This window comes from Sturnus vulgaris, chromosome 2 (genome assembly GCF_052056855.1).
Source record: "Sturnus vulgaris isolate bStuVul1 chromosome 2, bStuVul1.hap1, whole genome shotgun sequence".
Lineage (NCBI taxonomy): Eukaryota > Metazoa > Chordata > Aves > Passeriformes > Sturnidae > Sturnus > Sturnus vulgaris.
Window position 1 is genome coordinate 47,074,648 of NC_142244.1, and position 16,703 is coordinate 47,091,350.

The window sequence follows — 16,703 nt, forward strand, 5'->3', positions numbered from 1 at the left end:
GGAAAGGTCTTATATTAGTCTAAGTGTCAACTCTCAATCAGTGGAAATTTGTATTCTGTGCACAAGGACAATCTGAATAGACAGAATGAAGTGTCTTTGGTCAATTATTCCCATTACAAGGAAATGCTTTCGGTAAGGATACTGAGAAGTATTTAAATGAGCTTGCTTAATGGTCACTGGAGGTGCAAATTCATCTTGCTGTCTGTAAATTTAATGGTACTGTACTCTGTGATGCTAACATGCAATACTGCAGTCTGACAGGCTTTTGTAGGTGTAGTCATATAAAAATTTCTCTCATCTCTTCCCTCCTCCCATCTGTGACCCAGTTTTCAGGTCTTGAGATGATGCTCCTGTAATTCAGGTTTCAAGAACTAGCTCCACTAAAAAAGGCTAGAAGGGCACATCCTTGATGTGTGAAGGCAGTCGTGTCCAGCTGCAGGGGAGAGAGAAGGCAAGAAGGGAGGGAATAATAGTTACCTGGAGGTTAGTATCTTCTTAAACCACTTCTACACATCCCTATGGATCCATGGTCCCATGCTCTTCCAGTCACTGAGGAAGGCACAGGTGCTTGAAGTTTTGGGTTCTGCCAGTAACATGGGCTGACTGTGATGTGCATTCAGCAATCATCTGTTGAGCTGTAAATTATTTGACAGGTTGGATGCATACCTTACAATCTTCATTTTAAAATACATTCTAGAAGAGACTGACAGTAGTGCTGTTGAAAAACCAAGCATCCATTTATGGGTAAGAATCAGGGGGAAGGCCAGCAGGGCAGATATCCAGGTGGGAGTCTGTCATAGACCACCTAACCAGGATGAAGAAGCAGACCAAGTATTTTATAAGCAACTGGGAGAAGTCTTAGGATCCCCAGCCCAGATAAAACTGGATGGATGGATGGATGGATGGATGGATGGATGGATGGATGGATGGATGGATGGATTCAGAGAGTGGTGGGGAATGGAGTTGCATCCAGCTGGGGGCTGGTCACTAATGGTGTTCCCCCGAGCTCTGAGGTATTTGGGCCAGCCCTGATTATTATCTTTATCAGTGATCTGGGTGAGGGGATAGAGTGCATTCTCAGTCAGTTTGCAGGCAACACCAAGTTAAGCTAGCTGTTGACTCAGGTTGGTTCCTATGTTATTTATTTTGCCATACACAAGATCTGATTGCTGTTTTCTCCTTTAAACAAGCATGCAGGCTTGTACCCATGGGGAGCCAGGGAAGGAAGGATTGTATGTATGTATTTGAATGACTACAAATGTGTTCAGGTCTCTTCCCCAGGTGTATACTGCCTATGGTGCTCAGCAGATGTAAATCACTAGCTCAAATTACTCCAGCAGAGCTGAGCTTGACTTTTTTTCCAAGGGAAATTTGGTTGGGTGTATGGATAGAACAATTCTGTGCTTGGCTTTATATTTTGAAGAGGGTTGTTGTTAAGACAGCTTTGCTAGTCAGGGAAAGAATTTTTCCCAGACCAGAATATTTCTGTAATATCTGTTATTTATTCAGAGCAGTTCTGTTCCAAAAGCAATGGAGTTGATCTTTTGAACTGTTTATAATTTATTTTAGACAGACAAGAAGCAGAACTATTGCAGGCAAAAAGAAACTGCCCACACTGTCTGAGTAGCAAGCTGGATAGCAAACTCCTCTCAAATCCCCAGGGACCTCCCTCTACCTCTTTGCTGCACATCTTGAATTTACTCATCAACCCTTTCTTGCCAGTTTTGTAGGCCAAGGTGATATGAGGAAGGTTTAGCACAAGAAGATAACTAGTAAGGACTGAGATGGGCAAATTTTTTCTTCTTTTCTGTCAAAAACAATATTTAGCATATTTGTGTGACAAGGTGCTACAAAAACCTACTCCAAGTCAATTTAGTGAACAAAGTAGTATCAGCAAATGTCAAGTCCCCAGAGGAGAATATATGACCCCAAACAAGCTTCTATTGTATCTACTGTCCATTAGCTGATCTCTCACCTTCTGATATTTCCTTGCATGCTAAAATAAGACCGGATATTTCTGCTAGCACAGCTCCAAATCACCAACTGTTGGCCAGCTTCCTGGCAAAGCTGGAGACAGTCATGGCTTGTATTTGTTAAACCTCTGAGCTTACTGAAATTACATCACAAAGCATTCAAGAGGACACAGGAATGTGTCTGTGTAGGGAAAGGTGAAGGAATAACCAGGAGTTATTCAGAAGATATGAATGAAATGAATTGGTAAGCTCCAAAGGCCTTTTCTATTACTTCAGAATTTAGGATAAGATTAATCCACTTCCTAGGCACAGTGGAAATCTGCATTACAAGAATACAAAAAGAAATACACATGGCAGTCTATTAGTATGAGACTGAGTCAGACAGATGCCACAGAAAGGGATGATACATGGTACTTAGGGCATGATGGAAAGACCACTGTCTCTGTGCTAGGTCTGGTGTGAGAACAGCCTACCAAAACCAAACACCAAAAGAAACAAGTAACAAAGCAGTGGAATATCTGAGACCATACCTCATAAATGTCTAAGAATGGAGCATTTCATACAGGTACAGTAGAGAATATGATGCTGTTTGCAGGGGTATATTGATACTCTATCACAGACTTCAGCCTGGTCATCATCTGGACAGCTCCTGTGAGAGCCACCTTTGAAATTTATGTGATGATGCAGGCAAACTTGAAGTGGGAAGACAGTGCCTGAACTGTTGCAGAAAGCAATAGACTTTATTGTCCACTAGCACAATGCAAATAAGTAATCCTGTCTGGTAAATGTCTTCTGAAGGAAAAAATTCGGGGAAATATGACTGGAAAGTTTTGACTGAAATTACCCAGTGATCATTGAAGGTAAAAATTAATTTTGCTGAATTTCAGCTATCTAAATCTTAGGTCAAAACTAGTTTTTCTGAACTCTTCTGCAGTCAGTGGAAAAGGTGGTCACCCCTTTCCCACTGAGATGAGTCCTCACAGAGGACTTATAGAGTAAGTCCTGTATTTTAAGGAATTTACTAGCACAGACTAAATTCAAAACAGTAACATAAGTAGTCAGTTTTGGTTTATGGATTGTTGTTGTGAAGGGTTCATGCTACCAGTGGAGCAGCTTGGATGATCGTTTTCCCTCCCAGTGAGTAAGCACAGAATTGTTAGCTCAGATAGTCCCCACGGACAGCTCTGGTGGGCAGGTGGTGACTCTGCAGGGATTCTGATCTTGCATTGAAGACACTTCTCTAAACAGCAACAGGAGCAAGCCCTGCTGTGAAAAGAGCAACAAGTATCTGTCAGTGAGGGCATTCCTGTAAGGAACAGCATCTCCAAAACATTGGAGCAGGCAGGAAGCAGCTAAGATGAACATTCCTGAAGAGGAAAAGGTGCCTGGACTTCAGCAAAGAAAATCTCCCAGAATTCAGTTTTTGCAGTATTTTACCAGATCCAAACACTGCTTGGTTCTTCAGAGATGTTGGCTCCTCAGCCTCTGGATAATCAATTACATGCTACAGTGGCTCCTCCCTGTAGTCCTTTAGGTATTTTTCTACAATCTTCTGTCAATTTAGGAATCTCAGCACTTCACAAGAAACACTTCCACTTCAGTGTTATTATTTCTCTCCACAAAGAGAAATTTGGAATAATCTGGAAAGAAAGGAGAATGCTAAGAAATTCATCTCGATAAATATTTTGAGGAGCTGACAATAGCTCATTGTAAGAAAAGCAGAATAAAGCATGCAGTGACTTCTCCCCTTGTTGATGGTGACTGAAGAACTAGGATTTCACTCCTTTTAGTGCAATAGGCTTTCAAAAATACTTTAAAATTACAATTTATAAGTGGAAAATATTGTATTTCTCATTATTAGAAAAGCCTTAGGAAGTCTTGGACTGAGTCACCTGAGAGGTGGCCCTGAGAGCAGACCCCACACAGCAGTGAGTGCTGCAGGAACAGAGAGCTGGAGCAGTGCTCCCAGAGCCTACTCAGAGCTGTTTGCCAGCAGCCCCCATTTCTCCCATCCACTGGAGACCAAATGTTTAGTTTTCTAGGCCAAGGCACCAGGGCAGGATTGTCAAGCAGATATTTGATTAGCAATAAAAGGATCAAACAGATGTGGGTAGGTGGGAACGATCTGCGCTCTGCTGTACTGAGTCTGGAGTAAGCAGAGTAAGCAGTAGCTAAGTTGTGCCAGAACACCAGCACTTGAGGCTACCCTATGTTTCTTCAGACATCACAACAGATGCCATCAGTGCTAGGAATAACTATGTGGTGTCTGCCAAAAAGTACTCTTTTTCTAGAGTCCACCAGTGGAAGTGATTTTCTGATTTATGCCATATTCATTCCCTATATGCATTCTTTTTCTGGCATTGGTAGTGTCAGCTGAGCTGGTTACCAGCCTCACATCCAGCTCATCCCCCCTTTTCAGGACCTTCATCTCCCTGCAGCCAATGCCCCAAAGAGAGTCTCAGGGTAGAAGCAAAAGGTTACCTTATGAGCCATGCTCTCCTGGGCCCTGAGAGCATTGCAGTTGTCACTGAAAGGTTCAGAGATCTCAGAAGTCCCATTCATATGTTGTTTTTATTCTGTGATCCATCTCTGTTGTTTGTATTTTCCTATGAGAAATAGTCTGGGCTTGACTTTGAGAATGTGTACCTGGGCAAGGATGTGTAAGAAATACATATTCTGGGAAAAGTAAGTTCCCTAAAAGTAGAGTTGAAGTCCTAGGGTGTCTGACATTTGCTTTCGGCAGCCCTGCATCTGCTGTTGGCAGACGTGCTGCTGTGTTCCAGAAATCATCACCACATGCTGATCAAAGCTCATTTGCTCATTAAAATCTCCATGTAGCCTTCTATTTTCTGCACAAGTTGCATTTAAGTGTTCTAGTTATGGCTGGGATAGAGTAAAATTTCTTCACAGTATCTGGTGTGGGGCTGTGTTTTGGATTTATGTTGGAAACAGTGTTGATAACGCAGGGATGTTTCTGTTTTTTTCCTGAGCAGGGCTTGCACAGAGCCAAGGCCTTTTCTGTTCCTCACCCCACCCTACCAGTGGGTTGGCTGGGGGTGCACAAGGGTTGGGAGGGGACACAACCAGGACAGTTGACTCCAATTGACCAAAAGGATGAGTCAGACCATATGGTGTCGTGCTCAGCAATAAAACTGGGGGGGAAGGTTGGCCAGGGGGCAGCTGCTTCTCGAGGACTGGCAGGGCATTGGTCAGTTGGTGGTGAAAAACTGTTTTTATTTGCATTGTCTTTTTTTATTTATTTCTCTTTCTTCGTTTCCTTTTCAATACATAATAGTAGTAGTAGTAGTAATAATAATAATAATAATAATAGTAATAATAGCAAAAGCAATAATAATAGTAATAGTAGAAATAATAATGTATTATTATTGTTGTTGTTATTATTATTATTATTATTACTACTACTTATGTTCCCTTTATTACAATTATTAAACTGTTCTTATCTCAGCACATGAGTTTTCTCACTTTCACCCTTCCAATTCTCTTTCTGCCATCCCACTGGTTGGACAATGAGCAAAGGACTGTGTGGTATTTAGTTAACAGCTGGGTTAAACCACAACATTAAGCCATCTGATTCATACATTCTCTTTTACATTTTCTTATCATTAATAATCTTTAAAATGTAGAAGAGTATTAGTAGCAGGTGGGAGCTTCTTTGTAATGGTACTGAGATCAAATCATGCTGCAAATTAAAATATGTATTTTCCTTCAAAGAGATTATTATTCAGCACTGACATTAATTATAGTTTTTCTTAACTATCTTAGTGTCTCTTTGTTGCTGTCTTTTAATGCCTTGTTTATAATTTTTCCCGCTTTCCCCATCACCTGACACATAAAAAGAATACATAGGCAATTATTGGGGACTTTTTTAGGCAAATTTGGCAGCCTCTTTATTTACTTTGATTCAGATGACAGCCCTATCTGACAGTTTTTTCAGGAACAGTGTTTGTTAGCTGAATAAATGTAGGTTGGCAGTGCTAACTGAGAATTTCCATTTTGTCAAAACCCCCTGAAAATCTACTTCGATTCAGTATTGAACACCATTTATCTTTACAAACCCACAGAGAATGAAAAACAGCTGGAACCCAGAGCATTTCTCTGTAGCTGTGTTTTTGCATGTGATCCATGCAGGCAGTGGAGGTTAACCCACAGCTCTCTGCCAGCCATGGCCATTGATGAGCCCATGTCCCACATTCCCCGTGGGAGTTTGACCATAGGCACAGCCCAGGGTTGGCATGGACCAGGGAGGGCTCCGGGTGCAGAGCTTGGGTGTGGCCAGCATGGGTGGTGGCATGAGAGGCCAGTGAGCTGTGCTGCACCAGCTGGCCCCTGGCACACAGCTTGGTCCCTGGACATCTAGGTTCTTAGGAGAGGGAGAGATGCCCAAGGTTGGACACGTTCTGTAACGTCATGGTCAGGGTCAGACCCTGGTAAGAAAGAGAGAGTGCAGGGTAAAATGTTGTTAAGGGCTGTGTCTGTCCTTTCACTGGCCTCTGTACATACTGCTCAGTGATTTTAGTGAGTAGCAATGAGGTAGAAAGGATGGACCCACTTTGCAATTATCTTCCATAATTTCCTAGAGAGCTACCCTGGTGCAACCCATTAAAGTCTGTGAGAGGACTAAGCCTCAGCTCTGCTCTTGAGATTTGTGGTGAATGTTTCTCCCCTGAGGCTGCCCACACACTGTTCTCATTGCACAAAGCACAGCCCTGTGGTCCTGTAGGAGCATCTCTAGTGAATTTTCTGCCCTGTGACAGGAGATGAAGATCCTTATGTAGATTGGATTAGACTGAAATGTCAAATGCTCATAGGTGTCCTCACTTTCCCCAGTGGGGAAGCGGGCAGCTGAGGCTTTCTGATATTTGTGCTATAAAAGCAGAAAGATGTTCAACAAAATGGCTGTGAGGTGCAGATGCTTCACAATTACAGCATGTCCAAAAGTGAACCTGGTTTCACAGGACAGATGCAGATCTTTTCCCAAAGAAGTCCTAAAGAATGACTGAATACCCACATGTGACTGAAGGAAATACACATAAGCTGCTTCTCCTAAATGCCATCTTCCAAAGATGGATTCCAGGTACTTTGAGGACACCCATTCCCAATGGCTGCATTACATGACCCTGCACCACAGCATCCCCTCAGAAACAGCTGGTGAATTGAACTCTAAGAACTCAGGTCTTGTGGGAGAGATTGAATCTCCACCCACACTGCTTGCTACAGCACCAGTGGGACACTTGGTGGCTGCACATCTGACCCAGGGTGGGTAAAATATCACAGCAGGATGGATGCTGATTTAGTGCAAAAGGGGCCTCATTCTATACTCACATTTACTGGCATAAATCAGGAGTCGTTGGTGCAAATGAGGTTACTCCACAACAAATCTTGTAGAGACATGACCAATGCTGCCCCTGATTGCACTTTTTTTTAAGTAGGATAAGAAGATGGTGTGCTGGGTGCCAATGCCATTGCAAGTTTGTTTGCTGTAGGAGCAGACATCTGTGGGAGAGCTCTTGACACTTCTAAGCCTGTGCATGAATCACTGCACACATCACGGATCAGCAGGAGAAAAAACCCAAACAGGGCCTATTTCCCTCTGCAAGGTGTCAAGTCACATTTTCATTTTAAAATATTTCTCAGGCTATCCAAGGTGAGGAAAAAAAAGCAAACCCTAGGAGTATTTCCTAAGCCTGATTAGTTTCATGTCTGTAGGTGACATCCACCTGCAAATTGCCAGAAGCTGCCTCTTGGACTTAGAGGCTGTGGATGATGGACTGAGGTAGGACAGAATTTCCAACTTCTGATTGCCATCCCCTCTAACTATACATTTCTCTGTCAAGGCTTTTTGACAAATTACAGGCAAGCATGTGTCCTGTCCAATCAATTGCAGAATAGCAAATACCATGATTCATGCCAATGAAAGGTTGCTCTCAGTCCTCAGATCAAGCTGAACCTTGGCCTGACATTGTTTTTGTGCTCTAAGTGTGGAACAGACTGTTTTTTTAAATAGGGTCTTAGTATAAAGAAGTGCATGGGAATGGAAGGGAGAAAAGCCATACACATTTTCATAACCCTTCTTACCTAGAAGATCCCTCACAAAAGGAAGATAAGAAAAAGAATAATTTTCTTCTACAAAGGGCATGGCAATGACTAGATGGCTTTAACCACATCCCTTTAAAGTCCCTTTACAAGGATCATATTACAGTCATTTATATGAAAAGCTTAACAATACTTTTATGTCCTCTGATCCTCAGAAGCCTCCACCATGGATTCTTATGCTATAATAACACATAAAACCTTATAATACTTGAAAATATTATTTTGCACAGCTGTACTCCCATTCAAACAGGTTTTTAAAGCTGTGTCTTAGAGACACCATTGTCTTTTATCAATCACATATATCAAGGGCAAAACTGTGGAATGAATCAACTTCTACTCTCCTGCTACTTGATTATGCCTTGTTTTGATGCAAGCCCAGAAAAGTCCAAAGCATGAAGAGTGTAAGAATTAAGTGGGATCAGACTTCATATGGTTGTGTTTTCTGAGGCCATCTGCTTAGCAGCATGTATTAGGAGATTAAGACAGCTGCTCTAAGTGTAACAGTAAAGTTGATGAATGTGGCTGAAACCCACCAAGAGTTTAGCAACTGATAATATCAGCCCAGGGAGATATTACACATGCCCTGGTAAAATCTTCATGTCATCACCTGAAATATCTTCCATTCACTGACTTCTAGAATCGGGTCTTTTATATAATATCTTATGGTTTTGTTCAGGCCATCTGGAACACAAGCTGCCAAGAGCCGTGACAAGGTTGCTGCTAGCTTGCTTCAGTACAGAGTTGTGGGGTTTTTTAAAAGACAAGAGAAATGCAAATAACAAGGTGTCAAAATATTGGAGGAGAATTTCACTAAAACTTCACTCTGGTAATAGGTGGTCCTTTTTTCCAAAATTTTAACAGATTGAAGTACGCACATTGGAGCAAGAGATTGTCTTGCCATTTCTCTTCCTTGTAAGCAGAATTACGTTCCTTTAAGAGACACCATCATGCTTCTATACCATAAGCTTCTGAAGCACAACATACTTAATTTTTTTCTGCAGAACAAAAAAGTGCAATTCAGCGAGGGGAGCAAGCTCATCCTTCCCTGAACCGACTGGGATAAGCTGTGCTCTTCAATTTAAGTGTGCTCAGAAATGTTTTCACGAAATTTTGGCCGCAGTCCCCTCCTCCACAAAGCTGGTTTTGCTTTTCTCTTCTGAGTTAGACCTCACAAAGGCAAGAGGCCAGATGGTAAGCACCTGATGCAGAGTGAAAAGTCATTATTAGCAGTTGTGTAACACAGCTTTGTAAGTGCTTATCTGGAGCTGGCAACAGAACAGAGTTGGCTCAGATTGGGCTCCTGTTGGTCCTGCCCACCCGACTGAAACTGCGGGTCTGCAGTTGGCTGACCTGACGCTTGAGGGAATTCGGGATATGGAACCTTGTGTCCCGAAGTGTTGACACAGCTGAAGAGGTGTTAAAAGGCAAAGTTGATAGTACAGCCTGTTAATCCATGATATGTGAAAACCTACAGAGATTTTATCTCGGTTTACTTTTTGTTGTTGATGTTGGTTGTTTGGGGGGGGGGGTTGTTTGTTTGTTTTCTACACAGATCAAAATTTGTTTGCCCTATGCTTTGTGAATGACTCTGATGGCTGGAAATAAAACCAAACCAGAATTTATAACAAATAATACTCCATGAAATAAAATCTGGTTCAGACAGAATTAAATCTTTATTAGTTCATTTAAGACAGTCTTTTGTTTTACCCTTGTTGACACACATTTAACTGTAATCATTAACTCTATTGAGGGAGAAGTCTTTGTTAACAACTTGCATTTCCTCTGTTTCACTTCAGTTTGAAATGCCAGGTGCTTATGGTTGGCATCATGCAATAGATTGTTTCATTTTCAGATGCATTCAGATTTGCACCTTCAAAGCCTTTTCTAAAAGGAAATGCAAGATGACATATTATCGAGGCTTACATCATCAGATGCCAATATTACACATTTGGAGGCCTTTTCTTTGCCATGGATTTAGCCATGAAGATTTTACTTGTTCCTACCAGAGCTAGTTCTGCTGCTCTGGGTTTGATTCCTGGAAAAGCTGCTTGTTTGAATGCTTTCTGTTACAGAACTGGTGAATATTTGCAGATAAGGTACAGTAAACACATTGGCAGTCACCGTGTCATTGTTCTCTTCTAGGCAAGGGAGCAAGAACACATCAAATCTCCTGGGACATGATAGGAAGCAGACAATGCTCAGGCTCTTTCTCCACCTGAGTTGCATACAGGAGCAGTCATTTGCTCACGGGCAGCTCACTGTGGGACTGGGACCCCAGTCTGACTAAACATGAAAAAGACAAGCCATGGCAGAAGCAAGGCAGGCAAACAATGCTGATTCACCCCTGAGAACTTAAAAGGTTTCAAACAATCAAGGCCAGCCTCACCTTGACATTTTTTTCATATTACTACGGTAAAAACAAGCAACAGAAGAAAAAAAGAGACTCTGTGTCTCATCTGAACAACATAAGAGAGCACAGATGACACATTTTTTCCCATTTGGAGGTGACATAAATGAACTCTGCATAACACTAAAACAGTTTTCTTCTCTGTTTATGAGCAAAGTCTCAATTTGCATTGTTGTTACATACTGAGAAGAGCAGAGACATGTGTTGACTTTCTCATGGGTAAAAACTGGTGCTTCTCACAAAAAGAAGAGCTAATGTGGGGGGTTCCTTTGACACACACATGCACTTTGTGATTTTACAATTAGCAGCAAAGTCTGCATGAGAGTAGCAAGAACAGGTAAGAATTTTGAGTATGGATGCAAGAAGACTGTCAAGAGCTCAGTGACCTGGCCAGAAAGCAAAAATAAAACTACACAAATCAGAGAAACGTAATCTCTTAACACAGTGCTCTCCAGCTTCCATATGGAAATTTCTCTATTCACCTCAGGACACTTCTACAAACAAGTAAATCTGTATAAATATAGGATCTTATTCCATGCTGTGTATAATGAGTTAAATTGCCTAGTTTGATCACAATTGCTGTGCCAACAAGTACCAGAGCAAGCTGGACTGGACATCATGGATGGCTCTTTGAGGCATTTAGTGCTTATTTGGCAAGGCTTGCTTCTGCTCTAATGGGTGCACTGGGGACCCATTCCAGAGCAGAGACAAAATCAATTTGCTTTCAAAGAATGTTCAGTACTTTCCTAGGGTCAGAGCTGTGCTTATTCATGATGTTTCTGATATTGAAGGAATTTACAATGCATTCCAACAATGTCAACAGACACTTATGTTAGTTATTAATTCAATGGACTGATATAATTTGGAATCTCACTGTATTTGTGAATACATGAGTGGGATTTTAAGATACAATATGTGATGGCTCCTGTCAAAAACTAATTTGCAACCTTGAAGGAAAGATTATGAAGCATCATCCAAAAAGCTATAGGTATATTTTTATAGTAGTGACTATTGGAGAGATTTTTGACATATGGTCTGATCTGTCATTCTTCTGATCTTGCTCACTGATTTGGCAAAATGTGCAAACCTGTCTTCAAGAGATTAAGGTGAGAAGGGAGGAAATCTGTGACAAAACCAAGGAAGTTACCAAGAACAGAAAAGAGGAACAGTTTTCCTTAGCAAAAAAGAATCTGGTCCAAAGATAAATGTTTTAGATCTTCTGAAAAATTCAGAGTACCTTCAACTCTAATTACCTTCAGCAAGACTTAAGCACTTGTAACACTCGGGAGAACTATGCTGGTCCTTGAAGGGCTGCATATTTGCATTTTCAATCTATTAACCTTGCTGTATCTGTTGGATGCACACCATATTTTATATGCTGCATGTGTCTATCTGACCTGCTGTCAACATCTGTTCTTCCAATGGTACAAGTGTGCATAACTACAAAATATCAATCTAGGAGCATCCTATTGCCACATTTTATTTTTGTCTTGTTTCTTAAAAGTATGTCTTCTTGGAGATCAAGTACTGAAAAAGAAAATGGATGGTTTCCTTTTAGTAGTTAATAGCAGCTGAGGTCTGGAACATTTGGGACAGAGAAGCAGCTTTTTCCACTTTGTCCTCTGTGTTTGCTGCCTGGATAAGTGTGGGGCTCCCTGCACTAGAAATCTTCATGATGCAACTGAGCTACTCGGGAAATGAGGCCATACTAGTACATTGTGGAGGGAAAATGCTGCAGTTCTACATTTGTCAAGTCCTTCTGTTTCTCTGCCAAGGAAACAAATAAGAAGCAATGTCATAACAGAGGAGAGGGAAGAAGCATATAAATGTAAGCATTATCTCACATTGATTTTCAGTCTGATAAGTTAAAAGTTCACATTGTCAGGTAGTCTAAGAGGATCTGTAAATATAAGAACAGATTTAAAGAGCTTCAGGTTTTCCAACTTGAAGGCTGTTCAGCAAAATTGAAGATGGCGCCAAGCTAGTGATTAACGGAAATATTAAATGCATTTTGTAATTTGTATTTATATTCTGAACAGCATTACACTACCAATCAGTTGTTTTGTTATAATGTGCTCCAATTATCCTGAGCTACTGATGCAAATACATTTTTATCAGTTGAATCAATAAGAGAATTTCATTATTGCAGCTTCTTATTCAATTCTGGAGAACTGGGGAACAATGAGCTCTTGATTATCCCCTGTGTAAATGTTGGCAAATTTTACTCCTGGAAGACAGTGAGATCTTGCAGAGATGGTGATGGGCTACTGCAGAATAGAATAGAACAGAACAGAACAGAACAGAACAGAACAGAACAGAATAGAATAGAATAGAATAGAATAGAATAGAATAGAATAGAATAGAATAGAATAGAATAGAATAGAATAGAATAGAATAGAATAGAATAGAATAGAATAGAATAGCTCACTGTAGGTATCTGATTTCTGAACATTACAGTGTTGGCTGATTTCAGGGAGTACTCTGCTGCCTTTCTTTAGTCACAGGCTGTGTCTGCAAGGCCTTGGAATGGGTCTGTGCAGAAGCATTGGTGCTGAGCTGTGGGAACCCATGTTTCTCCCATTTCAAGGCAGTTTCCCTCAGACTAGATCCAGTCTGGCCCCAAGGAAGAATACCCATCAGAGACATTGGTGAATTCATGAGAAATATCTCCTGGTTCTGTTTCATCCAGAAGGAAGCTTGTTTGTACACTTGAAAGCCTTTCCATAAGGTGGCCCAAACACAGTGAAAGGGAACTACTGACTCAAATCAGCTCCTGAGTTAATTTGATCTGAAATGCCACTGCCAGTGAAATAGCATCACAATTCTTTTTCAGCTGAAAGTAAGTATTATTATGATTTTGAGGGGCTTCTTCCAAAGACAGCTACATTTGACACCTTAAATATTTTTCCTCACTCTTTCTCTCAATCTTTTTCCCACTGTAATTGCTTGTGTCATCAGGCATTGTGATTTTTTTTCTACATTCATCTAACAGCACAAATCCTGTATCCTAATCAGGGAGCTCAGCTATGGTCAAAAGCTGAAGAAAGGAAGATGTGACAGCTCATTATAAGACTTCAAAACCACTGTTCTTTTAATACTTCAGAGAGCACAATAGAACTGGTCAACATTTTTTACTTACAAATACTTTTTGATGGAAAAATGAAAAGACACCAAGAGATGAATCAGTGCTATGGGAAATTGTTGACAATCAGCTGGCTGTCTGCAACCATGGCTAGTGGTGAAAAGAATGAACTCTAGAAGAGTACAGCTGCTTGAAATAAAAGCTAAAAAAGTAAAATATTTTTCTTTGGGCACAATGTCTGACAGTAACCAAAAAACTCCAGTTTAGAGCTTGTATTTTAAAGAAAGGTGGCAGAAAAACCACAAAGATGAAAGCAGAGAGCTTAGAGATGATGACAGTCTTACAGATCAGACTCAAAAGAACCTGGCTGTTACACCATTCTCTTATCACCACAGCCATGAAAGCTTGCAGGAGCTGATCAACAGCTTCTGTCTCAGAGATATTATCTGCAGGGGATAAAACACCCACAATTTCTCCTAAATATGATACTTATAAATTTTTTTAGAAGCCAACATGTATTTTTCCCATATTTAATTTTTTGTTTCTCTTCTCCCCCCTAAATTTCATATTAAAAACATAATTCATATTTTCCAGCAAGTTTTATCCAGTCTCAGGTATTTTTGGATAATTTGCAAGTTATTCTAGCATGATTTACCCAGTGAATGCAGAGATCATTATCCAAAAAGAAGCAGCATGTTAGATTTGTGATTTTTTCAAAGAATTGATTTTCAGAAGCTTATCCAATCAGGAAGAAAAATCAAATAAAATATGGTAGCTTTTACTATCTAGTTCTGGGTTAGTCTTTCAACATCTTTCAAGTCCACAGAGTCTGAGTTAAATCTGTGTGTGAAAGCTGGTTTTTACATCTTGCTGTTTGTTTTTAACAAAATATATACAATCATGTTAATTTTCTACTCGCTTTTTATTATCCCCACTGCAGGACTGAACACGTGTGGAGAAATGCAAAGAACTCTTTCAAACATGTACCTGGAGAATGTTCCCTTGCTGCAGGAAGGTATCACAGTAAGGGAGAGGAGCAGGAAGGCCACTGCCAAGTCAATGCAGCTCATTGTACACTGCGAGCACACCATGCAGCTCCCCACCAGACAGAAACCATTGTGCTTTCTAACAGCTCTGCACTGAAGTGACATTTCTACAAGCATGACTCTGGTCACCCTTCACCATTTTGAGACTTCTTCAGTACACACTGAAGATGGCTCCAATCAGAATTTGCCATCCTGAGTCTGCTCTCAGCCGTGAGAGTCAGCCAGCCAGCAAAATGTTTGAAAGTAGTAGGCTGGAAGTGTAGGGCTCTACTTATGTCCTTAATTGGAAGATTGAGTGCCTGGTCCATTCTTGTGCCATTATGAGCTGGTTGCTGGCTCTCCTGATGGTGATTGTCCCCAGCCTCCCAATCTGGCACAATGGGCTTTCCCTCAGTCCCACAGGGAGAAGGTGGGAGGTGGGAAGGTGGGACACGATGGATGAGTCCTTGTGAACGAGTCACTTATTAATCTCCCCACCTTCAAGAAGTGTGACGTCCTAGATGTGAAAAATACTAATTTAATTTGGTAGCATAGAGCTGTCACAATAAATTCTTCAGTGGTGGGATGGAGTGTGGTGTGGAGCCAGTGCCAGCAGTTTGGTGCAACTGCACAACTGCCCATTGGAGTGTGGCTGGCTCCAGCCCCCCCGTCTGCCTGGATGTGCAGAAGGCCACCTCACCAGTCAGTCCCTTGGGACAGCATCAGCCTGGACAAGCACCTTTGTGCCCTGACATGTGGGCTCAAGCAGCAAAAGCAGAAGGACACCACTGCCATGCCAGTCCTCAGGACTTAGCAGGACTCAGGGGCAGTCCTTGAGCCTAGGAAGGGTTCTGGACACAGAGACCACTCCATGACACTGTGCGTTTAAAATCTGCATTACTTGTGAAATGGCACAAACCATGTTCCTCTGGCAGTGAGGCTTACCCCCACAGAGGTGGCCCCGTGTGTGCAGGTGTAACAGAGTCCTGCCCTAGCACAGCCTGTGGACGCTAATGGCCAAAAGGATAACCCCTGGGACCAGGTCACACATCCTTCCAAAGCTGTCCCTTACAGTCCATCAGAGGGCAAGGGCTCCTCACATCTTGCAAAGCATTTAAAGCAAAAGAAATGCTGAAATATGAACAGAGTTGTTGTAAATGAGAGGCCACACAATTTTGAGCAGAGCCCTGAGCCAAGGATCATAAGTTGAACATTCCAGTGAGAAGTGCTCAGCAGAGTGTTTCTCAGGAAACCAGTCTCTCCTACTGTGACAGTGCCTCTGAGGTATTTCTGAATTTATTCAGCAAGCATGTATCTGTATGTGTATTCACCACAGATGCTGCAAACACAACAGAACCTCAGCTTCCCGTATATTTTATCATATTATTTAAAAGCACGATTGCATGCAAATACTCTAACAGTTAGATAGGAACAACTGCTAAAGACAATTAAATTCTAAAGAGAAAATGGATTCCCTGGAAGAGGTTGATGATGACTACATAATTAGAGAGGATTTTAACCCCAGCTAAATTCTCACAGGTATCATTTGTTTTCAAAGACATGGACAGATCTGCTGTCCTATGTGAAGTCCAACCTCACTCCCCCTCTGCAGTAGGAGCCACTTAGCCCCACCCTCTATCTCCCAGGTATTAAATCCTGAAAAGTACCAGTGAATTTATTGGCAAGGGGTGTTCCCCACGCACAGCAGCTGCTCCAGCTCCCCCCACTCCCACACTGGGCTTTCACTTTTTACACAGTCTGGCTATGTAGTGCTAGACAGCCTGTGCATTACAGGCTGACCATTCATAGTCTGTTGGCTCAAAACGTCTGTAAACAGCTTTCCTGGATGGCCAGCAGAGATATCAGGGGAATGAAAAGGAGGTATAAGATTTTTTACCTTGGTAATATTACTCCATGAAGTGCTCGTGAGATACAATAACCTTATGGGACTTTGCAGCATCCTCCTCCATCCCATCCTAGGGGTGGTGACCGAAGGGAAATAGGATTCAGGCTGATTTAAAGAGGCCAGGTAGAGGGACAGTTCTGGTGATGGCTGATGGAGAGTATGTCTTGACTATCCTTTTATAATTTAAAGCTTCAAG

At 41.6% G+C, this 16,703-nt stretch overlaps 1 protein-coding gene and 1 long non-coding RNA gene across 12 annotated transcripts in view; one reads left to right on the forward strand and one right to left on the reverse strand.

The window, feature by feature from the left end:
* C2H11orf87 (chromosome 2 C11orf87 homolog) overlaps positions 1-16,703 on the forward strand; it is a 166,855-nt gene that overhangs the window by 103,160 nt on the left and 46,992 nt on the right. For 4 of the 11 annotated variants that reach the window (XR_015801364.1, XR_015801354.1, XR_015801357.1 and 1 more), the window contains one exon: positions 14,517-15,885. The exons of 3 other annotated variants lie outside the window; for them this stretch is intronic. The gene's annotated coding sequence lies outside the window, so the exon portion shown is untranslated. Of the gene's footprint in view, positions 1-13,183; positions 13,334-14,516; positions 15,886-16,703 lie in introns of all 11 variants that reach the window. 4 more of the 11 variants (XR_015801358.1, XR_015801360.1, XR_015801353.1 and 1 more) reach the window with 2 other exon arrangements.
* The window catches only part of LOC148224763 (uncharacterized), a 45,839-nt gene that overhangs the window by 11,490 nt on the left and 17,646 nt on the right, over positions 1-16,703 (reverse strand). The window lies entirely within an intron of this gene.